Consider the following 6,000-nt stretch of genomic DNA (forward strand, 5'->3'; position numbering starts at 1 on the left):
TAGGCTACATCAATAAGTTTTCAACATTGTTTCCAAACATCCCAGTTTCTGCCGATCCAGATCAAAACGCTCAAAATAAATCCAGCAACACTGATGCCTTTTAAAACTAAAAATGTCGTAAAGTGGACGTAGTCCGGACAAGCAGAATTTTGTAACTTTTGGAAAACAATGACACCGAAAACCCACATTCGCTTCCTGAAAAACAAACAACATCGGCTTTGACTAACATGGACGACAGATTACAACACTTTCACTGACAGCTCCACCTCGTCGTCTGCTCAAGTTAATCCCTCATCTCACTGTGAAGCTCCTAACGGCAGAGAAGATCTGATCCCTGTTTACAAACACGACCATTGTTAATATGGATAAAGATGATTTACGCTAAGGACGAACTACAGGTTCTTATCTTAAACCTTTTTTAAATGAAACTAAACCCTAGACTAGACTGTTGCAGGGGACCAATGAGCTTGTGATGATGAATATCAATAAAAATGCAAATAGTTTAGAGAAAGGAACAGCTGGCCAGGTCAACACACACACACACACACACACACACACACACACACACACACACACACACACACACACACACACACACACACACACACACACACACACACACACACAGTAAAAGTCCTGCTAAGGCATGTTAGGTCAGAGTGGGGATGAAGAGAGAGGCTGGACGACAACAGGAGAAAGACCTATTATGAGACCTTCAGGGATGGTCAGCTGTGTGTGTGTGTGTGTGTGTGTGTGTGTGTGTGTGTGTGTGTGTGTGTGTGTGTGTGTGTGTGTGTGTGTGGGTCCCTGACCATCTGCCAGACACACACGCCTTCCTGCAGAGGAGAAAGGAGCGACTCCCCCTGAGTGAAAACGCAGACAGCACTTACGCACATGAATAGTCCGTCAATTAATCTTGTAAATGGATTATTCACGCTGAGAGCAACAGGAAGTTATTTCTTCAGGGAGCGAAGGTGTGAAAAGTCTCACTCTCCTTCCATCTCTCTTTTCCTTCATCACCCTCTCCATCCATTCCCTCTACTTCACCTTCTGCCTATTTCCAGTCGTTCTGTCCTGTGACGACTCCCGACTCATCCATCTTTCCTTTTCTTGTGCCCCCCCACTCCCCTCACAGACATCCCCTCCCTCCCTCTGTCTGTCCATCATGAGGTCAGCACTTCTTTTGCTTCCTCGCTCCGTCACCTTCTTTCTGTCCTTTGTCCTTCCCCCTCTTTCTTCCTCCCGGCCTTATTCTCTCCTCCCTACAGCTGTCCGGCGCCCGGTCACTTCGCCCTGCACGTCACACACTCACACAACTATTCTTATCAGGACACTGCACCGACTTCCATTCATTGTGGACAAACTCTAACTTTAATCTTAATCCATTTTATAACCTAAACCATGCCTCTTCAGGATTTATCATTTGGACCCTGTGAGGACTTTATGCTGAAATTAGGAAATAAAAATGCGCTGCTTCCAGATATGCACTGAACTCCACACATTTTCCTGGAATTTTCTGGAGGAGCTGTACGTGAGAACACAAATGTCCAAGTCACTTGCTCCGGATATTGTCTAGAACTTGTCCTGCCTGACTAAATGTCCGAGTGAGCCCATGTGAGAAACAAATCCACAGCGAGTGAGGTTTTTTTACGTGAAAGTGGAAGAATACAAATATCTCTGGATGGAAAAAAAAGGAGCAACACACATAGAAGATAAAGATGTCAACTTGAAGACTTCGAGATTCGAGAGCTTTTGGTCATAAGAGCTGAGTCTTCCGCGGCAGAATTTATACGTCATGTCCTGCCTCCTGCTGCTCTACAGCCTGAGCCGGAACATCTCCTGCTGTCTCTCTCCTGAGTTCTTAACACGCGAAAGACAAACTCTTTCACTCTGTTTTTCCAGAGTTCATGTCTGAAAAACGGCATTTCGTGACATTATCACACATTCATCATCATTTATAAACTTTAAAAACCCTGGCGTACAGAATGTGTGTATTGTTGGTACGCACGGTTCTTACAGTTTAATGTAACCTGCAATCTCCACAATAATCCAGGCTGTAAACTGTGCGTCTCCTTCTTTCCAGCTCTAATATTTAAACATCTGCAAGTAAACCAAATATTTTTCTCCCTTGACCGTGGTGAAAAGACATAATACTCTGAGACCAGGTTCACTTTGTCACCGACACTAGTGGAGACCTTGGGGTGGGAACACACACACAAACACACACACACACAAGGTCTTGGGTGGGAAACGATGAACAGGAAGAGGAAACGTCAGTGTAAACATTTAGACTGGAGGCCGCTCGTTAGAACGGATCAGCAGCAATAAAACAAACACGTCTCTCTTTCACTCTCACTCTCTCCTCAGCTCTAGTTTGGTCTCACTGGGCTGAAGGACACAACTTTATTCAATCAAATGAGGCTCAGTTCAATTGAATTTAATGTTTTGGTGCCTCTCCTCTTCTCTTTAGAAAGGAAGTCAGGAAGGTTTGTTGTTAATCCTCTGAATGAGTAGTTTCTAAAAAGTTTAGTTTAATTCCAGGGACATAAGAGCTTCAGTTATTCAGGATGGGTTTGGATGAACATAGGATAAAAAACACTAAATAATAATTTATAATTTATCATATAAGTGTTTAGATAGTGACTATTACATGTTGCACTACTGGTCTCTCATCACACACACATACACACACACACACACACACACACACACACACACACACACACACACACACACACACACACACACACACACACACACACACACACACACACACACACACAATAGGGAGGACAAACACACACATCAACATGCTTGGGAATGAGGGCTTTCCTCTAGCTGGCTTAAAGTGTCTTCCTGCTATGGCATGCAGACACACACAGTCACACACTCACACACACAAGAATACACACAGTCACACACTCACACACACACTAGTGCATTAGCAAAACCACCCCTGGTCAGAAGTGAACAATGGGAACAACTGTCACATGACCACAGTTTAGAGCCGGCCTTTGTTAGTCGGAGAGAGAGAGAAGTGTCCTACTGCGCTCTTCAGTGCGTGGGGCCACCAGTGTGTGTGTGTGTGTGTGTGTGTGTGTGTGTGTGTGTGTGTGTGTGTGTGTGTGTGTGTGTGTGTTTATATTAATGAGGCTGTTATTAAATCCCACAGCAGTGACTGCCATTTAATACGGAATCTCCGACCCTCTCTCTCTCTCTCTCTCTCTCTCTCTCTCTCTCTCTCTCTCTCTCTCTCTCTCTCTCTCTCTCTCTCTCTCTCTCTCTCTCTCTCTCTCTCTCTCTCTCTCTCTCTTCAGCCTTTACGCAAAGTCTACCCTCAGTGTGTGTGTGTGTGTCTGTTTTTGTGTGTGCGTGTGGCATTGAGAGAGTGTAGGGAAAACTCAGTCAGTGAGTCAGTGACACACAGTCTTAACCTGCCACATCATTGAAAACATCCATACTTGTGCACTAACTTATATTTATGTGACTCAGGAGACAACAGGTCATCGTTCCTCACGTCCAACAACACTCCATCATTCAGATGACACAAAAAAAAGCAATCAGGTTATGAAATAGTCAAAGTTGATATCACTGTTACGTCTGTTCGCTAAGTCTGAGCTTAGCAAAGCGTGAAGACTCGTCTGGCTCCTCTTGGTTAAGAGCAAGTCGTGGGTCTGCAGGATGAAAGTGTCGTGCACCAGACAAGCAAGCTGGACGTTTATTAATTTCACCGTACACATGTGCTATTGAGGCCAAAACAAACCAACACTGAACCACATGCATCAAAACAACTGTCTCCATTAACGTCTCGGCAACAAGCAAAAAAACAATCAGAGTTTCATTTCCTGTTCTATTTAAAACCCAGGCGCTGTTCATCTGCGTCGGTCTGACACTCAAAGAACTTGGTTTGTGTCACACTTGACTTTTGTCTGTTTCATAGACTGAACAAGAAATTGATTAGTTAAGAAAATGTAGAAATTGGTTCAGTTATTAATAATACAATAATATTTGTTTAACACCTGCTCCTTTCATTAGCGCCCGATTGTTTCATCTCCATCCTGTTCTATTATTATCATATGATTTGTGTATGTAAAAACTTGTTCTGCTAATTCAACAGTACTAGTGCAAACAAAAAACACTTTTGCACAAAGTTTCACAAAGTTGTGTTGCTACTAATGTGTTTTGCTTTATTACTTTCAAGCCATGGAGTCAGTCCGTCCATCCGTCAGTCAGTCAGTGAGTCAGTCTGTCTTTGTAGAGACCATCAGGTCACATAGTGCTGACGGCTGGCTGGAATACCAACCACCTCATCCCAGCAGGGCAAGTAACACAACACCACACTCACACACACACACACACACACAACTGTGCCTCTGGAAGTACACAACACAACCATCGCCCAGTAAAGCTCTTTGAATCTGACCCAGACACATTTCAACTTTTAATTAAAGTTTCAAACTCAGCGGCACACGACAATGACTAATGTCTGAAACAACCTGCTGTGTGTGTGTGTGTGTGTGTGTGTGTGTGTGTTCCACTGCTCAACATGCATGACAGTGACACTACACACACACACACACACACACAGATGCACACACATGTCCGCCTCTGTCATCGCCCTGTGGGTGGCTTTCTGTTTAAAGACGAGTTCTTGTAACTGAAGGTCAGGGTTTTCAAACAGTAACAAAATGTTCTGGAGCAGGAAAGTGAAGCTCCGTCTGATAAAAGAAGTTTGGCTTGTTTTATTTGATCTATTTTGATAAATCACAAGTCACTGTGACAATAAATGGCTTCCCAGCTGCGTCATATCATTTATAACAAGTGACATCCCAACTCTTTCAAAAAAGGGGATTTTTCACATGCATCCCAGAGATTTTATCTCTAAATGCTTTGGTAAAACGATCCCTGATGAGCAGGAACTCATCATTTATTGTGTCTGCACAGAAAAACTAACTTTTTCAAAAGCCAAGTTACACACAGCTTTAGTGAGTAAACTCATTCAAGTAAAAACAATAACAAGCAAATTACAGAACCGTTGCTCTTATCTGTCATATCTCATGTAATTATGCGCTGCTGGGTTTTCCACGGTTAGCAACACCAATCCCAAAGACCACAGCTACACCCTGCGCCCTGGGATGGAGACTTATTGCTCAAAAAAGTCCCTGACTGCAAACTGTAAACAATTCAGGGTGAAGAGAAGGAGGGATGGAGCGAGGGACCGCAGAGAGGTGAAGAGAGGGCGAGGGAGGGGAAGTGAAATTAAACACAAGACACAATGAGAGAAATGAAATGAAATGAAATGAGGACCCTAAAATTAGATGAAGAGTCTGAAAAACACAAAGACAAAAATATAAAATTCAGAGATTCACCTCTGTCTGTCCAGTTGCATACACACATTCCTACACACACACACACACACACACACACAGACACACACACACACCTACTGTAGACAACACATTTTCATTCCTACCTGTCAGAGTGACCTCGTCCTTCCTCCTCTCTGAATCCTCTTGTTGATATTTGATCTCTATTTGCTTGTATCAGAGTTATTCATAGTTAATGTGACTGACTGACTGACTGACTGACTGACTGACTGACTGACTGACCGGCTGGAGGACTACACACACACTCACGCTCTCTCAGACAGGCAACAACAAGTAGCAGCTTAAGATCCCAAGCCCTGCCCTCCTCTGCCTCCCTCTGGGGAGTGATTTGCAGCCCCCAGCCCCTCCTCCTGCTCCACTGTGTTTGGGAGGAGTTGTCTTTCTTTCTCTCTCTTTTTTTTTTAAAATACCCAACTTGTCTCTTCTCCACTCCTGCCCCCCCAGCACTGAAGAATACTCCCCTCCTCCTCCTCCTCCAGCCTCCCCTACACACTCCCCCACCTCGCCTCTGTGTTCTCTGCACAGCCTCATATTTCATGCTCCAAGTCTTTTTGTTCGCGGCCTCTTGCACCCACACCAGCGACTGCTCTGGCACTTAGAGGGAAGATTTAGA

The 6,000-nt window shown here is 44.1% G+C and overlaps 1 protein-coding gene across 1 annotated transcript in view; it reads right to left on the reverse strand.

The window, feature by feature from the left end:
- The window catches only part of bcar3 (BCAR3 adaptor protein, NSP family member), a 39,968-nt gene extending 34,292 nt beyond the window's left edge, over positions 1-5,676 (reverse strand). Inside the window, exon 1 of the mRNA XM_035175857.2 lies at positions 5,474-5,676. The gene's annotated coding sequence lies outside the window, so the exon portion shown is untranslated. The remainder of the gene's footprint in view (positions 1-5,473) is intronic.
- Between the last annotated feature and the right edge of the window lie 324 nt (positions 5,677-6,000).

The sequence above is a fragment of the Hippoglossus stenolepis genome, chromosome 14 (assembly GCF_022539355.2).
Source record: "Hippoglossus stenolepis isolate QCI-W04-F060 chromosome 14, HSTE1.2, whole genome shotgun sequence".
NCBI lineage: Eukaryota > Metazoa > Chordata > Actinopteri > Pleuronectiformes > Pleuronectidae > Hippoglossus > Hippoglossus stenolepis.